Below are 15704 nucleotides of genomic sequence, written 5' to 3' on the forward strand. Positions count from 1 at the left end.
GCTAGAAGAGGGTAAATGAATTAATTAAATAAATAAATATTTATTCAATTAATAGAAGAATTAGGCTTAAAATAATTAAATAAATAAAAATATTTATTAAATTAGACAAGACAATTTTAGGTGTCTACAACGTCAAATAAGCTCATAGGATTCATCATTTTCAGGCATGGCATCGAGGCTGACCCCTAGAAGGTCAAAGAAATCTTAGAAATGCCTCCAGCAAGAACACTAAGGAATTTGTGCAGTCTCTAAGGAAAGTTACAATTTGTTAGATGTTTCATCGCTCAGCTTGCAAATAAAAGTTAGCCATTTACCTATCTTCTTCGAAAAAGGTTTAAAATTTAAGTGGGATGCTCAATACCAACAAGCATTTGACAAGATAAAAGAATATTTAGCCCATCCTCCAGTCCTAATGCCACCTATCCCAGGTCAAGCTTTGCTTCTATACATTTTTGTTTCTCTAGTTGCAGTGGGGGCACTCCTTGCCCAACACAATGATCAGGGGAAAGAATAAGTCATTTATTACATCAGTCAGACCTTAGTGGGATATGAGATTAATTACTCTCCTATGGAAAAAACATGTTTAGTTGTTGTCTTTTCTTCACAAAAGATCTGACACTACATGCTAAGTCATATTATCAAGCTCATATGTAAGATTTATCCTGTAAAGCACCTATTATTAAAGACAACCCTTATTGATCGTATGGCCAAGTGGGTTGTGTTGCTCAGTGAATTTGATATCCAATATGCGGACAGAAAAGCTATCGAAGGACAGGTCATTGCAGACCAACTGGCTAAAACACCCCTGGTTGATACCCATCATTGGTCACAAAAGTTCTGGATGAATATGTATGCACAATAGTAGCACAACCTCATTAGAAGCTCTATTTTGATGGTTCTCATACACAAAAAGGATCAAAGGTAATTTTCCTATTTGTTACTCCTCAAGGGGATCTTATTTTGAAGTCATTCAAGTTGTATTTCTTGTGTACCAACAATATTGTTAAAAATGAAGGGCTTATCACTAGCCTAAAGACAGTTATTCAATGGAATGTGATAGATATCCTCATCTATGGTGATTCACAACTAGTTATCCGACAAGTGAACGATGAGTACCAAACTAAGGATGATAAACTCCTTCCATACAAAATAATGGTTCATGACCTCAAGAAAAACTTTTGAAGCATCATATTCAATCAGATCCCAAGGGCTCAAAACAAGGCAGTTGATGTAATGGCCACTTTTGGTTCCCTTCTTGCAATTGAATCAAATAGCCCTAAATATGAATTCTTGGTTGAGAAAGTTATCTAGATATCATTTGAGACATTGCACAAAAAGATGGTGTGCAACATTATGTACCCCAATCACCCTGGTACCATGACATTTATGTATATCTTAAAGATGGAACCCTTCCACCTAACATATCTCAGAATAAATGACAAAATCTCATTTGTCGTTGTGCCCACTTTACCCTTATAAGAGATAATCTATATTGTTGGGGCTACGATGACATCCTCACTAGATGTTTAGATTTGAACGAAGTTAATCTTGTGATGAAATAAGTACACGCTGGAACTTGTGTCTCTCATACAAGTGGATACATTCTTGCCAAACTGCTCTTAAAGGTGGGATACTATTGGCCCACCATGGAACATGATTGTTGTGAATTTATCAGAAAGTGTGTGCCTTGTCAGTAGCATGGAGATTTAATCCATGTTCCAAAGCAGGATTTGCAGTTGATTACAACACAATGGCCTTTTTCTACATGGGGCCTCGACCTAGTTGGTAAGATCCACCCTCCTTCCTCAGATGAACACAAGTTTATCATTGCAGCTACTAAATACTTCACCAAGTGGGTCGAAGATATCCCCCTCACCCTTACCACTAGTGTCCAATTTCATCATATACCACATCATTTTCCTCTATGGAATCCCTTCCCACATCATTATTGACAATGGTACCCCTTTTAAGATCTAACACATGCATGATCTCTATTACATATTTCATATCCAGCACCATTGGTCCACTCTATATTACCCCAAGGTAACGACCAAGTTGAGGCAACCAACAAAACTTTGCTTCGCATCCTCAAAAAGGTTGTTGTAGTCACATAAATCTGTCCATTTTAATTAAATGAATATATATTTTTTTATGATTAAAAAACCCACTAGCCATCAGTTAATTAAATTAATATTTAATTAATTCATCTTCAAATCATTCTCCTATTAATTAATTAAATTATTCAATTTATTTTAATTCATTCATTAAACCAAAATTCACAATCAATTAAATGAATAAATTCTATTTATTCAATTTAATCCCCTTTCTTCTTTTAAATAAATTAAATAAAACATTTGTTTAAATCATTTATTCCCCCCACTTGCATTTTCCTACAAATGTAAGTTGCAACCACAAATTGAAATAAATTTATTTTATTTTAATTAAAATTCTATTTTCCCCACCCACTTGCATTTTCCCACATCTCCCACTTGCCTCCTAAATCCCCTTCCTTAATTCTTCTAGAACCTATCTAATCCTAATCAATTAGCCTAAACCATCCCCTAATTATTGTCACATTCCTAAGCAACTTGGAGTCACTTCTCAAAGACTTCAAAGTCTTTGAAAAGCATTAAATGCTTTGTGTGTTCAACAAATTAACCTCTAAAGTCTTCCAAACCACTTATGGCTCTTACATGACCATTTATGGTTAACCCCTAACTCAACCCTCATGTGACTCATGTGTCTCCTCAAGTATTTATTGCTTTGACCATGGTTATCCCTTTTACCTTTGCACAAGAGTTTATCTATTGGATAAAAGCTTTATTCTTTGAATAAATAATTTATTCACTCAACCCAACCTTGACCTTAACTCCCAAGTTAACCCTCAGGTCATGTCAAGCATTTAATGCTTATTCCCTCTCCTCTCAGCCTATCTCATATTGACACTTGTCATCATGGGATTGGGTTGAAAGTCCTCACATGGATTGAATATCATTCAATCTTGACCATTGTTGAGATTACTCAATCTCAACCATCCATTGCTCCATTTTTCCTATAAATAGAGCCCTTTTCTTCATAATCCAGATCCTGAAAACTTGTATGCATCTAAGTTATAGAGAATTTTAGAGAGCATTTAGCATATCTTACTCATATTCACTCTTTTGGTTAAAATTAACAAATAGCATTTAGATAACTCATCCTTATTTGGTTATTAAGCTTGCATTTGCATACTTTTCATAATCATCTACAATCTTGAACCTCCATAAGCATCCATAGTGCAAAACGTTGTTGAGAGCTACACTAATTTGGAACTTGGAGAGGAGAGGAACAATGGAGAAGGAGCTAAGAGCATGGTAGAAGACATTTGGAGATGTCTTCTTGCATTTATATTCATAGTCAAATGCTTTACTTTTTTTTTAGTGTCTCTCTTAGTATGCCTGCTTAGACTAGTTTTTGGTTGATTAACACTAACATTTGCCTTTGTGTCTTTGTTTTGTGTGTTATATGACCACAAGTTTTAGTCTAACCTTGCCCCATTTTGCAGAGCATCATTTGGTGAACCCGACGTGAATCCAACACCCAACAACATTTTTTTTTGTTTACAAAACTAACTTTTTGACTGTTTAGCTTGACACACAAGTCGCGCTTTGGCACTTTTGTTCACGCTTTAGCGCTATTGAAATTTGATATTTTAGCGTTATTGTCTTTATAATAGCGCTTTTGTCTTTACAATAGCACTATTGTCTCGAATTTAGTGCTATTGTCCGTATATTAGCGCTTTTGAGTCTTAACTAGCACGTTCGTCCATACTTTAGCGCTTTTATATTGTTGTTTAAAAATTTTAGTTTAGCACGTTTGTGTTAAGTAGCGCTTCTATTGTCACACAGAGTAGCGCTATTGTAACAAAATGTTGTAAAAGAAAGGCCTTGAAACCAATAACATTATTTTTTAGGCTTGTGGAAGCCCACCATGTTTTTGGATTTTTCTAACTACTTGTTTCGTGTGCAAGTTTTAAACTAACCCCCTTTTTGTTACTAACAATCAAAAACACTTCTTTTGGTGCTTTTAAAATCAACAAAAATAAATTTTATTTCTTGCAAGTTAGGATTCAAATTTCGTTTTGGTGCTTAAAATCAACAAAACAAACCTTTATTTCTTGCAAGTTAGGATTCATTCTCTTTTTGGTGCTTAAAATCAACTACACAAAAATTTGATTTCCTTGCATCAATCCAGAATTAAAAATTCACAATCAACACTTCAATTTTATGCAAGTAAAAAGAAAAATCAACTTGTCTCATTTTTGCAAAACGATTTTACTTCATGCAAATGTGTTTTTCATTAAATTGACCAAGATTTCAAATTCTAGTTTACTCAAACATATTGCCTTTGAAGTTAAAAATAACATCATGGTTGTTGGAGCAACATCTCCAATTAGATAGAACATCATTGCAATGACAAGTTAAAAAGAACAAGTGTATTTTGTGTTCGGCACACTTGTGCAAAAGAGTTGGTCGAGTGGTCCTACTTCTAACACACACTATCCTCTCCCTTAGCTTTCATGGTCCTAGGTGCAAGAGAAAAGTGTTAGTAACACTCAAGTTTTATCTTTTTAAGAGAGGCCTGCCAAGAGACACATCACTCTTGGGAATGACCTCGTGCGGTAAATCCTTCGAGCCGCTATAGAAATCAGGTGAGAGCAAAAGTTGTAGCCTTGGGTATAGTTGTTCCTATAGTGTAACTTGTCGAAAGGACAAATGGGTCCCACCACAAGTTACAAAGATCTTAAGTGAATCACTGCAGAATGAACTTATGTCCAAAAACATCAAAAATTACTAAACACTTTTAAGTAGTAGCCCACCTGTTCTATTGATTGAGGATATTTGTGATAAATTCAGTGTAAGAGCATAGATGGTTTTGCTCCCAAGATACTCACCATACATATTTCCTTGAGTAGAAACATAGCTTTTTGAAAGGTTACTTGTAGCCCAATAAAAGTGGTGACTCCCCCATCATAGGGATCATCTATTTGTTATGCCCGCACAAGACTTAGTATATCACATCCTTACCTGCCATAGCAGGATTCATAAGGTATGTAGTACCAAAGTCAAAGAAATATCAAGATATGGGTTGAAATTATCGCAACTGACCATTTGACCTTAGGGATAAAAAGTGTTTGAAGTATTTTTATTTTTGAATTAAGACCAGTGCAAATTGAGCTGACTTCAGGCTTTGGAAACACCTAAAATACATTTGAAGGAAAGGGTCATAAAAAGTTCAAAAGATTGGGTTGATCTAGACCCATACTTACATGTGCCTTTTGAGGCAACATTCTTGTGTTTGTGTGCTTGCTTTGTTTTCTTCTCAAAGAAACATCATAAAAACCAAAATCCAAAACAAGTATTCATCCAACACCAACATTTTCAAAAATACAAAAGATCAAAAACAAAGAGCAATAATAAAAAGTATCAAACTTTATGACCATTCTTCACATCTTGAGAAAGAAGAAACTTCATCAACACATCAACTTGAAGAAAAGATCATTAAACTCAAAGGTTTTTATCAAAAGGAGGAAATTCTTCTATCTTAATAGACAAATCTTTGTCTCTCATAGAACCTTCTTACTTCACATGTGTCTATACCCTCAAGGGAAATCAAACGAGTTTCATCAAGAATCATTAAACTACGGAGCTTTTACTCAATACAAAGCTTTGAGTTATCATCAAAATAAGGGAGGCAAGATCAATCCTACTTTCTTTTTAGATATTTGTATCACATATAACTCAACAAGGGTAGAACCACCAACCCCTGAATAAGCAGAGGAAGAATTTGTTCCTTTTGTAACACAAAGTTTCTATTGAAGTTAAACATCTCATTCATTATCACATTCACATCTCATCAAATCCATTCCAACTCTCAAAACATCAAAAGGTTTTTGTCCTAAGTTCTATTTTGATATTGCTTGAATCAAACACAACACATCACTTTTAGAGTGTCTTTACATCTAGGATAAACTCATCCTCAGAGACATTTCTATGTAGATTAAAACTATTCTATGAGTGCATCCTCTCATTACTAGGTAGTTGTGTCTGGAATACATCTCAGATTCCTCTACACCTTATCACATCAAACTTTGTCAATCCAACACAACAAGCAATTCACAAAAGAACTTTCGTAACATCTACCTTTAGTGCTAGGGATCCATATGCAAAGCACTTCACCAAACATCAATCTTTCATTTCATCACCAATTCATCATCATTTTCATCAAACTTCAACAAAAACTTGTAAACAAAATGGCTTATACCAGATCTAGGTCTAGACAACAAGAAATTGAAGAGGAAGAGGAGGAAAATCTAAATGAATTCCAAGAAGCCCTTGGAGGAAATGCAAATGATGAAAATCCAAGTACTCTTACTCCTACAATAATAGAATGGGCACAACACAACCCTCTCTTTAATAGACTTTTTGATGAAATACTCAGGAGCAATGTTGATGCTCACTTTTTAAGACTTGCTAGAGAGGGGGCTAAACTACCCTCTGACTTTGACGTTGCACAACTAAGACAAGAATCAGAGCGCCAAAGTCATAATGAGGATGAAAGAGGTCAAGATCACATCAGGTATAACCTTCATCAAAGTAATCCCCCACCTCCTCCTCCTCCAAATGAAATAGACATGTTGCAGCAACAAGTCAAAAATCTCACCCAACAACTTCATAGTGGTGTAAAAACCAATCAATTTTCACTTAATGACATTTGTCCCTATCCCTTTGATAGGAATCTTCATATGCCACCTTTTCCACGAAGGTTTGAAACACCCAAGTTTGAAAAGTATAGAGGAAAAGGAGATCCTCGTGATCATGTTAGAGAATTCCATTCAGCTTGCCTCGAAGTGGCACATAAAGACACATACCTAATGCAACTTTTTCCCCAAAGCTTGGGAGGAACAACCACATCTTGGTTTTCTCAATTACTAGGTGGCATTAGGACATTTGAAGAACTCGTTCGGAAATTCCTGGCACATTACTCACACAACATTGAACGTGATATCACAATGGTTGATCTATGTAACACTAAACAAAAACTAGGTGAGCTATTTTTAGTCTTTCTGCAACAATGGCGTCAAATGTCTAGCAAACGTTCTCTTCAGTTACCTGAACAAGAACTAGTGGAAATATTTATTCCCAACTTAAATGATGAAATGGAATTTCACCTAGACGTAAAAGACATGGACTCTTTCAATGACATGATCACCAAAGGCTTAAAATGTGAGTGGTCTCTCATCAAAAAAGGGCTTATCAAGATATATAATGAACCAAAGGATGGCCCTCGCCCGCGCTTCAATAGTGACAAGCCTAACTTTTGGAACAAAAACAAAAACATCGTCAACGACGGGGTTGTGGATGCAAGAACTATCAAAAGTGCACAACCTGTGGTTCGATTTGCAGGACATAACCCCCCACCCCAAAATAACACAGTTGCTCCTCCAAATCAAGGATGCAATGCATCTCAAGAGGAACCCAGACAACATCAACAAAATTTTAAACCAACACAAACATACAGTCCCTTAGGGGAACCCATTCAAACAATGTTACGTCAATTGGTTTCTCAAAATCTTGTTACCTTACCCAAAACATCAAATTATGAACCTCAAGTCAAACCTTCATGGTGAAGGGATACTGAACATTGTGATTTCCATCAAGGGAAAGGGCATAAGACAAGAAATTGTCACAGATTAAAAGATCTTATTCAGGATCTTATTGACCGAGGTGAAATTGAAATCGAAGGACATGACCCAAAGACAACAAATAATGATCATCTCATGTTTAAAAATCCACTTCCATCACAAGATCAAAGGGGTCCTTCCACTTCAGGGAGAAACACAGATACTATTGATTATACGCAAGCCGCGTATAATTACACTATGAATCACCTATATGATGTCAGTGAACAAATTGCAACTATTACTATCAAAAATCCTAGCTCCACTCGCAATGTTGTTACACGTCATAGCAAGATCACTATAAAAGCAGCTCCACAAGGCACCCCATCTATCCCAAAGTAGTATAACCTTGTGGATCAATTAGATAAAATACCCGTACTGATATCTATCTTAGAGCTATTGTGCCTATCTCCATCCCATAAGACAATTTTGGATCAAGCTCTCCAAGAGGCATCAGTCCCTACAAACCTAAATGCAAATCAGTTCCAAGCCATGGTTGGAAACCTAAGGTCATCACCTTGTCTCACTTTCTCTGAAAGTGACAACTCATCCTTCCAGCAACCTCACAACACCTCACTATACATTGAAGGGTTTATCAACCAACATAGGATCAAGCAAGTCTTGATCGATAATGGAGCAGGCCTAAATATCTATACTCTACAATTAGTCATAGCTTTGGGATATGCAATTGAATCAGTGGATCCCTGCAAGAAGATAACAATCAAAGCCTATGATGATGCAGAGTGTTCATCCAAAGGAGCTATGGTGCTACCAATCTGAGTGGGCCCTGTGGTGAAACACATCATCTGTCAAGTTTTGGACCTTCCTTTGCCATACAATTTATTGTTAGGAAGACCTTGGATACACACCATGCAAGCCATTCCATCCACCTACCATCAGTGTATCAAGTTCCCGCATAATGGTGTAGAAATTACAATCTTGGGCGATGCAAACCCCTTTGCATATTGTCATAATATTAGTTATCAATGAGAGATTACCATCCCCAATAATAGAGAAGCCATCTCCTCCACATCACACGTAATTCCAGCCTCTCTTTCTAGTTCAAACACCACTATACCCAAGCAAGAGAAGCTCAAAATGAAAATAGCAAAGGAAGGTCCTGGGGAGTACAATTTGAGACAACTCTTTTGTGTGGGACAAATGCCCACTTCTCCTAGAACACATGGCAAACCTCAATGGTTACTTCAAACGCCACTGGTCAAACCAGCATGTACTTTGATGCTATTCATCCTTGGAAAGAGTCAAGAAGAAGAGACCAGAGATGAAGACTTAGTAGAATGGATCTATAAAGATCCCATCACCACTGATATTTCGCAAGCTAAGCTTCCCACATATCAGTATGGCAAAGGTCTTCTTATTATGCAAAGAATGGGTTATGATGGTAAGAGTGCTTTGGGACCTTGCAAGCAAGAATGACGTGAACCATTGTAGTCAAAATTAAAACCCAAAGATAACACTGGCCTAGGATTTCAAAAGGAGATTCTTCCTAAGCTCAGATTCAAAGGCAAACCCAGCAAACCACTATATCAGCCTATTACAAAGAGGTCACCTTTGATTATAAAAGCAACATCAAGCACCATAGCAACTGCCCCATTAAGGCTAAAAATTCCAGCACAACCATCTACAATACCCATCATCCCACTAATCAAACCAGTAACCCCATTAGCAACAACAATAACATCAATAGCACCATTAGCAACAACAACTATATCAGAACCCATAGCAGTATCTACAACACCGGCAATTCCAACAAGAAGTGGATTCAACACTACCGATACTCCCCGTATCAAATTCATTGATCCCCATAATCCTTCCTGTAGCACCAATCATTTCACCTCCAAAGGTACATCAACTGATCACACCTGCAGTGTTTAACTCAAAGGATATCCTTGTATGGTATAGTAATCGGCTACTGGAAAGTGACTCAGAGACTGACTCACATGAGTGGGAATTTGATTCCATATAGCTTAATACTTTAGATGAGGAAGACACATCACCACCTCCACCCCACAAAGACATCCCTGTTTACAAAGAAGCACAGATAAAGACCTCTTGGGTTCCTGAGCTAGAAACATATTCCACAAACCCTACGTCACATCCTGCGCCTGATTCTAATAGGGAGAGTACCATCAACAACCTTCACCACAACGTCTTAACCCTCCCTGACACATCTAACAAACTTAACCTAATAGAAGAGGTTATGCCCATTATCCATCTTGAATGAGCATCGAATGGAACCAACCTAATCCCCCATGTCTTGACCATTTCCAAAACGATGAGGCGATCATTGACTTTTTGGAACTACGGGATAACATACCAAGAAGGGATCACAAAGATGGATTCGTCATTGAACTTAATAGCGCAGCATACTTCGGGGTGGATGCCAAACCTTTCAGCTGCAAAAATATAACAATAAAACATGGATCTTCCATTGAAAACCACACTGTGGCACTATTTGATCTCACAAAAGTAGAAATAAAGAGCATATCCAATGGTGAAAACCTATTTGGGGTGTTGGAGGATGAAAGGTTTGACATTCTCCCCTCTAGTACACAGCAGGAACGATCAACAATCCTCATTAAAGAGATAAAAGAATACAATGTAGGGACTCCTGAAACTCCTCACCACATACATCTGGCCTCTCTTTTAACTCCAAAGGAACAGCTTAAGTTTGTAGAGTTCTTCTAGAAGTGTCAGATCAACTTTGAATGGTCATATGCAAACATGCCTGGGCTTGATCCTGATTTAGTCATGCATCACCTCACCATCACAGAAGGAGCCAAACCTGTCAAGCAGAAGCTTCACAAGATGCATCCCCAGATTGCGGTGCTAGTCAAAACATAACTTAAGAAACTCCTAGATGTTGGTTTTATTAGACCAATTGATTATGCAGATTGGATATCCAATATTGTGCCTGTCGACAAACCAAATGGGGGCATTTGTATCTGTATTGACTTCAAAGATCTGAACAAGGCATGTCCTAAAGATGACTTCCTCCTACAAAACATCGACATAATAGTAGACCTAATAGCAGGGCATGCCATGCTTTCCCTCATGGATGGCTTTTCAGGGTACAATTAAATAAAGATCCCACCTGAGTATCAATATAAGATGGCCTTCACATGTCCATGGGGCACATACTACTAGAATGTCATGCCTTTTGGTCTAAAGAATGCAGGAGCGACCTATCAAAGAGCAATGACCTTCATCTTTCATGACATGATGCATACCATAAATGGAAGATTATTTTGATGACTTATTGGAAAAATCACTAACAAGAGAAGGTCATCTAGAAATATTAGAGAAAATCTTTGATAGACTGGAACAATATCATGTTCGACTCAACCCAAAGAAATGTGTCTTTGGAGTAACCTCGGGGAAACTTCTAGGATACATTGTCTCAAGCAAAGGCATTGAGGTCGACCCAGAAAAGGTCACAACAATCATGGACATGCCACCACCAAAGAACAATAGTCAGCTAAGGACATTACAAGGGTGCCTTCAGTCCATCCGAAGATTCATTGCACAACTGGCAGATAAGTGTCACCCCTTTACACACTTGCTACACAAGAACATCCTCTTTCAATGGGATACCAAATGCTAGCAAGCATTCCAGATGCTTAAATATTATCTCATGAATACACCATTGCTAATCCCACCAGATCCTAGTAAGCCTTTACTACTCTATATATCAGCAACAAGTATAGCATTGGGTGTACTATTGGCACAACACAATGCAGAAGGGAAAGAGTGTGTTGTTTACTACATCTCTCGCACACTGGTTGGCTATGAACTCAATTACACACCTATTGAGTGAGCTTGCCTAGCAGTAATCTTGGCAACCACTAAACTGAGGCACTATCTATTGACACATAAAGTACAACTCATTGCAAAGATTGATCCACTAAAGTACTTACTCAACAAAGCGGCATTGATAGGCCGCTTGGCCAAATGGGTGATGATTCTAAGTGAATTTGACATCGAGTATGTGGACCATAAGGCTATTAAGGGTCAAGTTATTGCAGATCAGATGGTCGATGGTCCCTTCATAGGCGATCATCCTCTCATTTCCAATTTTCCAGATGAAGAGATATTCATGATCACAATAGCACAACCATGAAAACTATACTTTGATGGTTCATACACTAGGCATGGCTCGAGGGTAGGCATTCTGTTTATCACACCTCAAGGTGACAGCATCCTGAAGTCTTACAGGCTCACATTTCCGTGTACAAACAACATAGCTGAATATGAGGCCTTGATCACAGGACTCGGGCTAGCCATACAATGGAAGTTACAGGAACTACAAGTATATGGCGACTCCCAACTGGTCATTCAACAAGCAACATATGAATATCAGACCAAGGATGGCAAACTCATGTCGTACAAAAAAATGGTGGACAAATTAAAAACATCATTCACTACTATCACCTTTGAGCAGATACTCAAAGATCAAAATCGAGCTGCTGATGCTATGGCTACCATTGCATCTCTCCTAGATCTTCCATGGAATTCAACACGCTACAAGTTCTTGGTCGAACAGCTTTGGATTCCCGCTTATGATATCCCCAAATCTGAGATGATATGTTGCCTTATTGGTTCAAAATGCCCATGGTACGGTGAGTTCTACACCTACCTCCATGATCACACCTTTCCTCCTAACCAATCGAATAACCAATGTAAAACCTTCATTCACCAAACTGCTCAATATACCATTATTGTTGAAACCCTATACCGACGCAGTCTTGATGGTACTCTCCTTCGATGTCTGGAACAGGATGAGATAACAAAGGCCTTGGAAGAGGTACATGAAGGAATTTGTGGAACTCATGCAAGCGATCTGTCACTAGCCAAGAAACTCCTGCACACTAGATACTATTGGCCATCCATGGAAAAATACTCCTACTATTTTGTCAAAAAATGCAAGAAATGCCAAGTTCATGGAGATCTGATACATGCACCAGCACAAGAATTGCAACCAAAAACAACACCATGGCCTTTTTGTCAATGGGACCTTGACCTTGTGGGTAAAATCCATCCATCTTCATCCAATGACCACAAATTCATTATTACCACCACTGAGTCCTTCACAAAGTGGATCGAAGTTGTTCCACTTACCCAAGTCACCAGCAAGCAGATTACCTCATTCATCCTTAATTACATCATCTATCGGTATGGTGTACCCATGTCTATCATCACAGATAACGGGCTTCCTTTCAAAAATCAAGATGTTTGTGAATGTTGTGACAAGTTTCACATCCAACACCACTTTTCCCTATTACCCACAAGGCAATGGTTAGGTTGAAGCATCAAACAAGAACATATTAAGAATCCTCAAGAAAACAGTCGATGATATCGGCCATGATTGGCATGTTCAATTGAATCCAGCACTATGGGCATATCGAACTAGCATTTGAACCCCTACAGGCTCAACTCCCTACTCACTAGTCTATGGCGCTGAAGCTATCTAACCTATTGAGGTTGAGATACCATCTCTATGGGTTTCCTTGCATAATCTTATAGATGATGAAGCATACAGAGTATCACATCTTCAGGACTTAGAGCTACTTGATGAGAAACAACAAGCTGCATACAACCTCCTCAAAGCCTATCAGCAGTGCATGAGAAAGAGCTATAATCACCGAGTTAGGCCTCGTACATTTGAGGTAGGTGATCTTGTTCTTAGGAAAAATCCTCATAACCAACCAAACAAAGAACATCAGGGAAATTTTGAATCAAACTGGCTAGGTCCATATGTTATCACTGTTGTATTTGGGTCCAGGGCATATCAGTTGGCTACTTCAGAAGGAGAACCACTAGCAGATCCGATCAATAGCATGCACCTCAAACGGTTTTATACATGAACTGCACAAAACATCAAGCTCCCATGCATATTGGGAAAAACACCAAAAACATTCAAATAAATGTCCTGAAGAAAATACAAAAACATCAAAATAGTAAAGAAAAATCATGCATCCAAATGGTGAACAACCACTCCGGTGGCACCTTGGGTAAGTACGATGGTGAAAACTTGGCAAACAGGTGCCACTCGTAAAGGCTATGGCTCCATTATCTTTCAGACTTGTTGCGATCACATTCATTTCATTCACTCATCCATCAGTCCAAAACTGTGGCTTGTTATTGATCTGCAATCAAGGATAGTACTTTATGTGTCTCGCATCTCGCTTTTTCATAGTCATGTCTAAAACTGGGGGCAATACCCTTAATCTAGTTGATGGAAGTGGATTCTACATTATTTTGTGATTCATTGCGTTCTTCATTCAAAACTATCTTGCAAAATCTGAAAACATCAGAAAACATCAAACGAACAAAAACATGGCAACACCTTGTACATATGTTTTTCAAAGCAGATACCAAACAAACATTATGAAATACTCAAACGATGACCACTTATCACATCAGCTCAAAAATTAGCATCAACACACACACTGTCTTAACAAGGATGCATCTTTCCTTACCAAAACAAAGACAAGATGACTTTTTCTTTGACAAGAAAATTATGTTTAAGCTATCAAATACTTGATTAATTTGTGGGTTATTTATTCGTTTATATATATCAGGTTCCTACGCTACTCCAGGATATCCACGAGTGATTAGAGTAGCCGAGATGGTTCCTATAACATTGTTTGTATGTCTTCTGTGAATTATTCTGAATAAGTACTGGGGCATATCCTAATGGTGTCTACTTGGGAAGTTCACTAAGTTATGTGATCATATGCGAAATACAGTCATAGATCACTATGGCTTGCCTAATACAGCGTATACCTCGACCATATGAGCATGAACCATTATCGAGTGTCCATATTTTTTATTCTTTATATATGTTGTTTTCTTACAGGTACCATGCTCCATCTTTGGTTCCTACTGCCTCATCCAAGCTCGATAATGGTTAATCTCTTACTATGGTATGAACATGTCTCGAGATATGATCGGCAAAAGATCAAGGAGGACGTTCCAAGTCATGCATGAAAGGAGATAATCCTTGTCTGTTCTACAAGCAATACTCAGGTCAACTTGATCCATTATATCAAGTTGCTTGTATTAACTTGCTACATCAAAGTCCATGTAAGGAATACTTAGGTCATGTTGAATCATTATGTCAAGTTGCTTGTATTTTTCTTACAACATTTTTAAAAGTTCAATGATGAAAATAAAGCACTATGGATCGTCATTTCATCTCATCTGTTTATATTGCATTTTGTTGCATATCGCCCATCCATTTACTCATTCATTATTCATATGCATGGTTTTGAATGCAAGTGTGAACAAAGTTAATATGAGAAGTTATGTGAAAATTGAGTTGGTCTTGGATACAATCATGACAAAGTACTCTAATACATCATCAATGCATCATGCAAAGTCTGCACAACCTTGCATTCATCTATCATGATCCTATCTTCATCATTACATTTAGTTGCATTTGCATCAAGTGCATTTTATATCATTTAGTTGCATAAAACTGCATATAGTTCATTATCATTTATTAGTCTCATTATATCATTTATGTTGGCAAAAGCACACTCCAATGAGACATTGTAGGTGATTGAAGGTTTTGTCATTGAGGGCAATCTTACAATCCTATCACACCGGCAAGGCAATCCACTGGCACCAACAAAGTCAGATTCTACACCTACACACAGACCACCGGCACCGGCAGTGAAAGGAAGCATACCGGCACAGAAGCCAACAGGAATTTTGATTATAATTTATTTTGTTTATTATTGTAAAATCATTGTAAGCTGACTTGGAAAATTGTAAAATGACTCATATATATAAGAGATCATTGTAGAACAATCAGTAGATGCACAATGGAAAATTGTAAAATGACTCGAATATATAAGAGATCATTGTAGAACAATTAGTAGATGCATGGAGGAATGTAATTAGGAGAAATAAGGCAGACCTATTATGCGAATTATAGGTTAAGGGTTTATGTAAGAAG

Source organism: Cryptomeria japonica, chromosome 7 (assembly GCF_030272615.1).
Source record: "Cryptomeria japonica chromosome 7, Sugi_1.0, whole genome shotgun sequence".
Taxonomy (NCBI): Eukaryota; Viridiplantae; Streptophyta; class Pinopsida; order Cupressales; family Cupressaceae; genus Cryptomeria; species Cryptomeria japonica.